Here is a 12,312-nt window from a genome sequence, read left to right on the forward strand (position 1 = left end):
AATAAGCACGGTCAGTTGTACGTAAGGATATAAATTTTTTCATGTCTATTAAAACTGCAACTAGAGCAGAAGATGTTAAAAATCCCTCTTAAAATAACACAGTCTCTCTCCATGGATGGATGTTTAAATGCATATCCAGTAAAACTCTACAAACAGCATGTGAGCAAATCAGAGTCAAAAACCTAATGTCCTGTCATTCCATTCAATGCAATGTCCACATGTCAAGCAGTCAGTAGAATTCATATCAAATTGTAATGACAATCAGTAGTTTCATTGTTTGAAGTAGCATTAAGCCCTCATAAGCATCAGATTATTTCAACAGATAAAAGGAGAGACCATGCTAAATAGCTTGTTTGACCCACATGGACCAATCAGGTCAGTCAGAGTTAAAACATTCAAATTGCTTTTTTGTTTATCAGTCCAAAACCCAATGAGTTAACCCATTGTATATAAGCATGTTAGAATGCAAACAAATTGCATTTAGGGGATCACCCAGTGTTGAACCGCTGAGCCACACTTCTAGCTGTGTGGTATCTGCACCTAAACTCAGGTATTTGACCAATAGAAATATAACAAAACGAAAAAAAAAGTCACTGTAAATCAATACTGAGCCCTATTCATTTGTATCTAGATCTCATACATGTATGGCACTGTGACAATGGGACCTCAGTCAAAAGAGCAACAGTGAGTTTGCTAAAACTGAACCAGAACTGCATCCTGAGCACTGGTATCATGTTTCAGAAGGACAAGCAAAACAAAGTCTGCATGAATGTGTATTGTTTAACAATCGTTGTCCATAATAAGTCTCTGCAACAACTTGGATGGATACAACATCTGGTATGAGTCCAAAATCCAATAACAGAAAGTGTGAGAGCATCTGTAGTGGAGACATTGATCATTCCAGCCGTTTCATTATACATCTTTTTAGCTTACTGTATATTTTTCCTCTAATAAGTTCTTTAGAGTCAAACCAGATGGAATGTCTCACATTTTGTATTTTATTATATAAAACACAAGAAATGCTTCAATCGGTTTGTAATACTGTAACAGTAATTAGGTTTTGGTGATAGGGAAAAATTTGGCCATGGTCAACCGTCAAATGCAACTACTCACCACCTACAAATGGTGCTTTTAAAGGTGAAGTGTTAATGTATATGGATATGATTTCTTGAACATGGATAAAACAGAAATATACTTATTTTTGGTGATTTAAAAATCAGCTAAATAAGGTGTAGTGGCCAAAGTTTCACGGATAGGATTGGGCGAAGTACTTATAATCCATTTCAACAAGTTTAAAATATTTGGAAAACAAAGTCTGAGATTTTTAAAAGCATCTGTTATTGATCACTAACCAAGACTCTATTCAACTATTCCAAAATCCAAAACATAAACAGTCTTTCATCACATTTATTGTCCCTTGATATTAATATATGGTTTCATTACACCGAGCAAGGTTAATCATAAATCACACTGTGGACGTGTTTCAAGTGAAATCATATTTTGGCAGGAGAAAGGCCTCCAACTGAGCTTATGCACTGATGTCATTTCACTACACCTGCGTCTTGTTATATCAAGGAGTGGTGTTTTCCTAATGCCTCCCGATCACATCAAGAAACACAACAGATTATTAAAATCAACAAATCATAAACTTTAATGAAGAGATCGTCCCAAGCCATCGCAGCTGAAGCTTCTAATGAAGCAAAAAACGTGCGATTGTCTGCCAACATGAGGTTATTGGACATGAAATGGCTGCCAGAGGTGTCCTCAGACAGACGTACTGTAGAATAGATAAACATCCCCAAACCACTCATTAGGCTAATAAAGGCTGGTGGATAACCTGAGGCCTTGGACGGCAGAGCTGCAGTCATTTACAGCTCCACGATCAAAGTGAAGAAGGCTGTGTTTTGTGTATGTGTGTGTTGGAGGGGGAGGCACAATGAGCTGGCTGCCAGGCTCAGCCCAAACGTACAGTCAGCCTAGACATCAAGGCTTCCCAAGCACGAGACAGTCAGCACAGCTGCTAGCGGAGAGCAGGGAGGGAGGGTGAGATGCTGGTAACTGGCAGAAACATTAGGTTAAAAATCACAAAATCCCTTTTTTACTTTCCCTCTCGCCACCTTGCTTTTGTTTTTCAGTCAGACAGCTTGGTATGTCTTCTGTATATCTGACCAGTCCTTTGTTCGGCAATTGAATGAATTCATCTGAGAATAGTTTGGTGACGGACTGACGACTACATGGACTGAAATTTCTTTGCGGTGATTCAAGTTACCGAACATTGTCGTGTGTTGTCTGTGGTTTTTGCACTGTAGATGGCCTCACCTAAAATAAGAACCACCCCACTAACATAAGAGGAAACCTTTGGTCCAAAAACGAGCTTTGATAAGCATTTCTTTAAATGATCTGTCAAGCAGCAATACATGAGAAGCAGGTTAAATCTTGTAATGAATGATCCACACTTCAATCTGGAAATAAAGAGGAGGCTGAAATAATCACGAAACATCCGAAAGTGAATGTTCACAATGTAATATGGGCCTTTTTCTTTGTTTGGTTTTATATATACACTTCACCTAAACATTGTGAGATTAGCATCCCTTTAAAAATGTTAAAGAACAATGACTAAGCTACGTACAGAGCACCATATTTTGCAGATAAAAACGCAACTCATCACCGTGCAAAGGCGTCACTGTCTCTAAATTACCTCAAACATATCATTGGCATTTTTGTGCAGCAAGATAATGGCAATAAAGTAATATCGGCTTATACATTGGCCCGGCTGAATTAAGACACAGGAATATGGGCCTGCACCTATTTAATTGCCTACATCAGTACTTTGCTTGATGCTGTAATGCACCAGTTCAGCTAGGTTCAACTTTTTTGCTGGAAAACCATGTGTTTTGTCTCTGCGTTGGTACCCCTGTCGCCAACACCCAGTGTTGAACCGCTGATGAACAAACTGTCCAACCAGTGAATGAGTCACTGTGAGTCACGAGGAACCATTGAGTAGTTACTAGTAATACCCAACATCACTGTAATTTGTTGATCACATTTATTTTTAGTTCTTTTACCCCCCCAAATTACTTCCCTCATGCAACCGCCACTATGTTAATCACTGTAATTTTGGTCTACTTGATTATGACCACAATTTCCTATAGGAAGTGATGACACTGAAAAAAGAGAACACATGCAGAGGGAAATGATTCAAGTCGATTTCAAATGTAAGGTCTAAACACAGCCAAGAACTGCGGAGCAGCAACAGAAATTCAATAATTAACAATTATTATTAGCAGATTTCCACTTTCTGACCTGACTTCAGCAGAGTTAGCTCTGGAACAAGGTCAGAACTTCCTCTTAGGCTCTAGAAAGCTTTTCAAAGGCTGTGAAGTCTATCAGAGGGAGAGTCCAAGCAGCTGCAGGCGGTAGAAGCTGGGCTGGGCAGCGCTGAAGCCTCCAGTCCAGCAGAATCAACAACAGACGCTGTACATGTTACAAAGCAGCCACAGCTGCTCCTTTCTAGCTGCTCTCCAAATTCACCCATCATTATACACACAGACACACAATGATCACACACAATAATAAATGAATCCAGGCACGCACACATTACGCAGTCAAGCAGTTACATATGTGCATGTACGCACGCATGAAAAGGTGCACAAACAGGAAGCACAAACATATTCACATGCACCGAATACATCTATTTTGCGCATAGTTGAACACACACCAGCGTGTGTTACCTCCATCTTAACATGACAAGGAAGCCAATGTGCAGGAATGAGGAGGGAGGACAGCCTGGCGTCCGACTTGAACCTGCTGAGCCTATGAACAGAGAGAGTTGTTGGCTGACTGACATGGCCCTGAAAGCCTTTCAACAGGTCAGGGCAGAGCAACCAGAAAGACAGATTGAGTGAGTGTGAGAGAGAAATGTGTCTTTGTGTGTGTGTGTGTGAGTGTGTCTGAGAAACCAAGTCAAGAGCGATTGGGTTAGTGAGAGAAATGTGTGTGTATGTGTGATGGTGATTACCTGAGCATGCAAGACTGCACTGCTGCCCGAGTTTAGATTTATACTTCAACATGAAGTCATGTGTTGGACGAGGTAAAAGGGACACAGTTCACCCTGAACTGTTGATACTGTTGTTCTTGGTAGGGATAATACGTGAACAGTCATACACCATCACACACTGCTCTAACCACAAATCATCCAATAAACATGTTTTGAGAGCACAATTACACTCAATTCACACATGTGAAGAAGCAGATATAAAAATATCTAAAACACATTAAAAAGCAGTTGAGAGATGTATGTTTTCCTGGTACAAGTGAATTCTTCCTGGAGTATGAATCCATCTTAAAGGTCTTTGAGGGCACTGTGAGCTGTGAGCCATAGGCAAACACCTTTAACTTTGCTCACTGACCCAGTTGTAGCGAGGTGAGCAACAAACATCCTCACCTTTTACCAGAGGCTTGTCTGGACTCGCCAGAAAGAGGAGCAGGGAAAGGAAGAGTACCAGGAACGGCTGCTTTACGGCTCGGTTCCTAACTCTCTTGCATGTTTTATTTATTAAGCTTCTTGTGATCAAGGGAAACAGATTAAGGGATACTGACTTCTGTCCGTGAAGTAAGTCCGTACAGACCAGAGCCAAAGGGAGGGATGACTTTATGTTGGCTTTGTGATAAATGCTTTGTTCAAAGGCTTTCTGACGTGACGACATCAGGCAGCAACATCAAAGTCAGGATTTAATGAATTTGCTGTCTTGGGGAAAAATGACTGCAGCAAATTAAACATTTAACAAGCCCTGCTTTAGCCTTGGGTTACACCTTTTTGTGGAGAACATTATCTAACGTTACAAGTTCCACACAATTCCAACTAGGGATGAAACGATATGAAAATTTCAGATCACGATTATAGTGACCAAAATCACGGTTATCAGTATTATCACGGTATTGTAAAAATGTGCCAGAAAATATTAAAATGTACTGATACCACACTGCAACCATTTCAACAAGTTTTTTTTATTGAAAATTACAAATATAATTGCCATTTTGTTTGCATGAAAAATAAAATAACAGCAAATACCTCATCTAAGTGTGCTTTATCAAGACTTTATATTATATAGGTAATACAATGATCCCGTGGACAATTACATGAAAACCAATCAGTCTTTAGAAGACAGTGATAGTAAGTGCAATGAGCCCAAAAACGGACAGAAATACAGAGCAGTCTGTAGCGTTTCTAGATATGCTGGCTGGTTGACTAAACTGCGTAACGTGTTTTCATGTGCGGTGGATGAATAGACTCTGCCGACACACGACGCACACAGCAGCAGAACAACGTGTAGCGTTTTTACAAGAGCAGCAACACTGAGAGCTTCAGTTTCCACGCTGTTAGCAAGTCAGAGACACAATCCAAAGCTAAAAGTTAACTCACCCTGCGTTCACTGTAAGGTCATTTTCTTCAATCAAGTTTCCCTCAGCGCTCTCATAAAAACTAAAATACGACCGAACTTCAGAGTGACAAAAATCTCTGCAGTGTTGTCTTCCGCCGTGATGTCATTGACCCAAACAAACCCACGTTGCATTCTGCGCATGCGCGCCAGCTTCTAGGAGACGCTGGACAGTGTTTGCCGTGAGATTAACAGCGTGGTTAACCGTATCCGGTTATAATGGTAATTAAATTGTGTACAGTAATAATAACAGTCGGGAACTGTACCATGGTTTACCGTTAAACCGGTAATCATCTTCATCTAGTTGCAACATGATCCGTTATCCATGAAGTCAATGAATCAAGTGTGAATAATTAACTAAAAAGATCCTTGAAATATTTTGTAGAAGTGGAGATGTGTACCATTCCCTTAAGTGCATCCACAAATCAACAAATAGCAACATAACACAGCTCAAATTGATCACCATGGCTATTTTCCTGCTTTCTAATGTCAACGTGTGAGGAAAATAAGTATTTCAGGCCATCACGTAAAACTGAAACGTCTGTCAATGCTCAGTCAAAACAAGCTTCAATCATGACTATTTGCATGATGGGGATTATGTGACCAAATGCGCTTTTTAAAGTGAAAAAGATACAGTATGATGTTTTGCTTTGCCAAGAGACTAGACACCTGATGTTTGAACACAGTGTCACGGCTTACCTGTAGGATGATGATGGACCATGCTTCGCATCTATTCATGCGTTCAGACTCAATTTCCTCACTGAAAACAAGTAAATCTGTAAAGAGACACAAAGATAATATTCATCTGTCAATGGACTTTTTTCCCCAGGATATATTAGAATGACAATTAGGCACTGACCAACCCAATTTTTTTCATTCCACTTGAATAAATGATCATCAGCACTAAAGCTAAAATGCAAAATGCAAGACATCTACAATGTGTTTTAAATCAGAAAAACACAACTGCTAATTTTCCATGAAAATCCTTTGGAAACAAGCTATTCAAAACTTTCCAGCTATTGAGACTATCCCACAAAACAAGTGATGGAAGAGAAATTGTTTTAATTGGCAGACAAGCTAGGAGAAAGACAGAATGTGTTCACAAAGAGCTCCTACAGCTCTCAGAGCCTTGTGGCTGCGGTGGCCCACGTACAAAATAACACCACCAAAACCCAGACACAAACACACACATATGTGCTAAAGTATTTTTCTTCTACCCCTCTGTTTAAACACACTGACCCACCAGCAAGAAGGTCACTCTGCTGCTGGGTCCCGTTCGTCCGTTAATAAGGTTTGAGGGGGTCACCTAATGAAGATGATTATACACACTGGCAGAACAGTCACACATCGTATTTTGCACTTGCAGGACAGGCTATAGGTGATGATTTGACAGGTGAGGAGAAGAGGAGATGAAAAGTTTTGATAAGAGGTTAAAGAACTAGGAGACTATATACCCCTGCCTGTGACGCCAGTCCAGGAAGTTGCAGGAAGCCTAATAACAAGGCTATGATATGTCCTTGAGTATGTCTAATGGCCACAGAACAGAAGGCCATTCAAACCCAACATATGGTCCACATCACCAATTACTAAGGTGTGCATCGATAGGGAGGAGATGAAGAGAGTTGTAGAGGGAGTTTAAATCTGGACAGATGACGCGAGGACAGACTTTTAGCCTAATTTAGAGTAACAACCTCAGGTCAGAGGGACCTATTTCCTCCAACATAATGGCTCAAAGTTCCTCCCCACGCTCCTTGTCTGAAACAGTGTAAGTTTCCAGTACAACTAAATTATTCAACGTGGAAAATCATTCACATACAGACATGCTACTGAGAACTGCTCAAATCCTCAAATGTTTGCCTCTTAGCATACATAAGGTAAGAATTTAATGCAAGGTTGCACTTAAAAGCTTCTTAATGTGGAACATGCTGCGTGATTTTTTTTTCTCCCCCCCATCAGATATGATGTCTAATCTAATCAATAGCTAGACAAACATCACTGTCTTCCAAGAAAGTTGTTGTGGGGTTTTTATTTGAAAAAAGAATGAATGGTTTCTTACAGGAATGAAAACATTAGTCTGTTGGGTAAAATACCTGTGACAAAGTAAGAACCGTTAAGGTTTAAGTATATAACAGGGATACATAATATAAAGCTAAATGACATAAGAAATATCAAATGATAGAAGCATAAACCTTGCTTATGAGGTTCAGAATAATTTAGTGCTAATATGGATTATTTTCTTTATCCTTTTATCTCCATGTCATTATACCTCCAACTTACTACAAACATGTGGCAATAGTGTTTTGGAGTGGAAAGGCCTCCATGCTGATTGAGTCCCAGGAAGATTGACCCTAACTAATTCCCATAAAACCACCTCGCAGACAATTCCCATCTACACTAGGTCACAGGTAGGCCCAGGTCAAGCATGAGTGCACCAATTAATCCAACGGCTCGAGTCAGTCTGCTCTCATTTCCAAAAGAGTCACTCAAATTCTGGGGATTCAAGTCCAGAAAACTCTCTCCATAACTTTAAATGTAAAGGCAGAGACACTAAGATTTGGAAATAGCACTATTCCTGGGAAGGGGCTGATCAGAAACTCATTGGTTTCACAAAAATAGGCTTAAGTCAAAACGGAACTACTACCCAAATTCCTACCTTTCCACAATTCTGAAAATGTTCCCTTTGAGCCTGTGAAGACACAAACAATCTTGTTTATTCAGCGGCAGAATCCCTTCCCCTAAGACGTTATTTGCTTTAGCCGCGATGACACAAGGGGAGGAATTTGAGCAATGCCTGTGTATCGTAGACCAATTTCCTCCGAGAGAGAGCCATTTCCAGACAGACAAGACAGCACTGAAGTCTGGTTTATTCCTGTGCCTCTGGCTCCAGGTCAACCAGTGTCCTGCAGACATTTTATACACCTGTGTTTGTATGTTGAGGGGTACACCATCAAAGCCTTGGACATACACTCACATATACACTGTTCCCTTACCATTTATTCATAACAAGTAACAAACATGTAATGGCATGAAGCATTCATACATAGAAACCTTTTCAAATTAGCCATGAAACTATATTTTCCAATGACCTCAGACTCAAAATGGCTGAAAGCCAGTCACTCATCACTTTTGTGTTTTGTCTGAATATCAATTGCCAATCATTGCCTATCAAGACAATAAATTCATCTGAAGACACAAACTATCTTTGAGCATGCCCTAATCCCTGCTCATTTATTATTTTAAAAGATCATTTTGTGCCTATAGGATTCCGAAGAGCTTACTGTCTCATTCTGCACAAATGGAAGTCTCTCCCAATTGTAAGGGATCAAAGTAGCCTCATAACTGCGCCGCTTTCAAGTAGAAAATGAAAAGCGTGGAAAGCCAGAGCATGTTCTCTCTGCGATGGGATCAACTCAAACTCAAGCAGCCTTGAGAAAACTTTGCTTGTTCAATAGGGGATCAATGCCAAGAATTATTGTGGCACTTTGCCATTTGTGCTCATGCTGCCTTTCTCTCTGGCCCTCCCGGATATTTTCCACTGGTGGGTCAATGATATGTCATGAATTTACATGCTAGTGAATGTGTTGTTTAAAGAGCAAAGAAGAAGAAAGAAGAAGGAGAAAAAAGAAATGGAATGGGCTGTGCAAGCAGATTAGCAATCTTTGTATTTCATGGATGCCAGCCAGGAAGCATCTACCCGCTCCTTCCTCCACTTGTGTCTTTCTCCAGCTGTTCGATTTAATGCCAGATATATAAATTGCTTCTGAAAGTCATACAGGATCTCATACGGGACTATTCGGTTTTTAAAAAGGCAACAAAAAAAGGATCCTGTATCAGATGACATAGGGATATCAACATGGGAGATCTCCAGTGATGAAAGCAGAGGCGTTTGGAGAGAGAGTCGAGAAAGGCAACAGCAAGACTAAAACAGGCTACGGTAATATGGACTTTACAATTTAAACAATCACAGGATGAGGCAGTTGGGGTTTAAAAGGAATGAATTAACTTTAGAGTCAAGTTAGCCTTCAGTTTTAATCCCATTACAAACTTTAAAAGCCGCCTGAGTAAACCTCCCTTTACAGACTTTTGGAATACTTTGACCAAGATGAATACCCACATGCAAAAGTGCACTCTCTTTATCTAGGCAAGATGTTTTAGTAGCTCTGGATTGAATGATCCACCTACACAAGAATGAAGGGACAGGTGTGTACGTGGGTGGAACACTCTACTGCTAAAACATCTTACGCCGATAAAGAGAGGAGGAAGTCGGAAGAAGCAGCGATTCAGAGATCACAAAAGAGCTGTCTTTTTGGAAACTGAGCGGTAGGTTGTCCTCAAAGACAACAAGAACACAGGCCTTAGCCACAAGGAATAGTGTCATTTGATATTATGAATAAATGAATTAATAAAATGAAACCTATTTAAAAAGCTAACTCCAAATCTCCTCGTCTAAATCAATTTTCAGACAGCAGCATTTTCTTGGTTGGGAGGGTAGTGCCTTGACATCTGTGGAGAATCGGTCAAGGAGATTTGTCTTTTGTTTACATTTCTGTTTTTCTAGTGAAATGACAAATGGGTGTCCAAGCAGGCAGGAGAACACATGACGGCAGCTTTGCAGCTGTTTCTGTGTGCCTTAGTACCATCATTGTTTGTGTTCCCAGGAGAGGCGGACAAAGCGCTTCCAGGTCGCCCACTAACCTGCCTTCTCATTAGAAAAGGTCATCATGCTGGAATACAATGCTGACCTCTCATGCCAAAGGTTACTTAGTGAAGAGGAGGCGGGGGGTGGTTTAGGAGGACAAAGGGGAGTGGAGAAGGTGAGTGAGAGTTACCACTAAAAGCAATCATCTTGTCTCACCCCGTCACTTTCATTTAACCTCAACGTCCATCTATGGACTTGGATTGACACTCTTGCAATCTTGACTTCCTTGAGGCACCTCTTGATGCCAAAACCAGCAAATAATGAGATTTCAACATTTCTAAATAAGGCCTCCTTAAGGTTCTAATGTGGAGGGGGTTTTTCTGTCACTCCCTCCCATTTCCAGGTTAACTGTTTGGCATTTGGCACAGGCCGGGTGAATGCCTATAGATGGCATTGCTCTTAGATCACAGCAAGCTCATTAGCTCTGGGCCGCTGTTGCCTTCACTCAAACCAGACCAAAGACGTGATGGGGTGGAAATTCAAAGAGGGTAGGAGGAGGGAGGGGTGCAAAGGAACAGATATGTTCCTCGGATAAGGCAAAGCCTAATAATGACTTCCTGTATTTAGCCTGGAAAACAAAACAGTGAGGCACCGTGGACAATGGTGCGTACACAAGTGCTACCCAAGAGTGCTGTAATGCCTTCGATACAGTTTAATCCATCTGTAAGGTTATGTACAGTAGACACGAGTATGATGGGGCTGGGTATATGTTGGGGGGCTACAACATCTGGATCTTGTATTACATGCCTCTGGAGTTTCTGACAATCTCTCTCTCTCTCTCAAAATAGAGCAACCCCCTCTCAGTATCCATCCACACTGCTCCCTCTCCCTCTTGTTTGCTTCTTCCTGCATCCCTTCCCTACTTCCTCCATCCTTTATCCGTCTCCTTCAGGGCCATGTGAAAACTCCCAATTACCAGAAACACGAGAAGTGCTAATGGTTTGGACATGAACTTGGAATATGCAAAACACAGGAGCCCTTACCAAGGGCCATGCTGAAATGTGATTGAATGCGTCAGCAGGTTGTAAAAAGCCCCCTCAAGATCAATGTAATTATGAAAGCTTCACGTGGAGGACTTTCCAGGCTCTGTAGTGACCGGCGACAGGAGGAGGAGGAGGGTGCTGCCAGCATTATGTTCCAGCAACAGAACACCCTTTTAACCCAACAAGTGGAGAACAAGCAAGGTCTTCCAGCTGCCTTCCATCAGCAGCTATAATAGTCGAAGGGAAAGAAAGACAGGACGAAAGAAAAGAGGTTTGTAACACCTGCAGCAGGGTGCCAGCAAACATTCCATGGTCCTCTGGCCCCTTGGTGATGCACTCTATAAATCCTTGTGATTAGCTACAGTAGCGGGCCTAAGTGCCACTTAAATCAAGCCCCAAAGGGGAAGTTGTTGTGACCTCCAAGCTTTGGAAATGTGATTTAGGCCCAAGTGATTATTACAAAAACAAAGCTAGTTCTGTTTCTCTAATAAGAGAGGATGGAAGGAGGAAGGGTGTGATGGAAGTGTATGAGAAGGAGAGGTGAGCAGGACAGCAGGTTTGCAACAATAAGCCATTATTTGAAGAATTCATGACAATTAGGAGAAATAACACCCTGTTATTAAGTAATTAAGTAAACTTCAACAAATAATAAATCTATTATGCTTTAGTATTCTGGGAAGACTACACACCCAAACAAGGCACAGATGTGCATGTAGGCTAAGCCAATGTTTTCGTATAGTGAATGGGAAAACTGCAGTTTGTGGTGTCTGCTTTTGCTCTAAAATCAGCACCTACACATTTATCATGCTTTCAAAGCTTCTACCACTGCACAGCATCTCCAAATGGTGTCAGCAAAGACGGGAGAAAGGGTGTATGTTGTAAATCAGACCCAAAGCGATGTCACTGAAAACTCCCCCCAATCCATGAGATGCCGGGGTACACACACAACATTAACCTGAACCACAGTTAGTCAATAAATGAGAATGTTACTGACCCCAGAGACAAAAACTCCATAAATCACAATTAAGTCTACCAAATGGAGCAGCAGGCCTGACTGTAGCACAGAGTCTGCAGAGGTCTATAAACCTGCTGTGCTTACGGTAACAGAAGGGACGGCACTGCTCCGGTCCAACCTGCTAGAGTATTGTTGACAGCTGACACAGACCAGACCCAACTGGACTCTTTGGCTTGT

The 12,312-nt window shown here is 41.2% G+C and overlaps 1 protein-coding gene across 3 annotated transcripts in view; it reads right to left on the reverse strand.

Moving 5' to 3' along the window:
- disp1 (dispatched homolog 1 (Drosophila)) overlaps positions 1 to 12,312 on the reverse strand; it is an 82,987-nt gene that overhangs the window by 51,941 nt on the left and 18,734 nt on the right. For 2 of the 3 annotated variants that reach the window (XM_038726860.1, XM_038726861.1), the window contains exon 3: positions 6,138 to 6,214. The exons of the other annotated variant lie outside the window; for it this stretch is intronic. The gene's annotated coding sequence lies outside the window, so the exon portion shown is untranslated. The remainder of the gene's footprint in view (positions 1 to 6,137; positions 6,215 to 12,312) is intronic. 3 annotated transcript variants of the gene reach the window in all.

Source organism: Micropterus salmoides, unplaced genomic scaffold (genome assembly GCF_014851395.1).
Source record: "Micropterus salmoides isolate LMB-PRFRI ecotype aquatic unplaced genomic scaffold, ASM1485139v1 Ms_hic_scaffold_18, whole genome shotgun sequence".
NCBI lineage: Eukaryota > Metazoa > Chordata > Actinopteri > Centrarchiformes > Centrarchidae > Micropterus > Micropterus salmoides.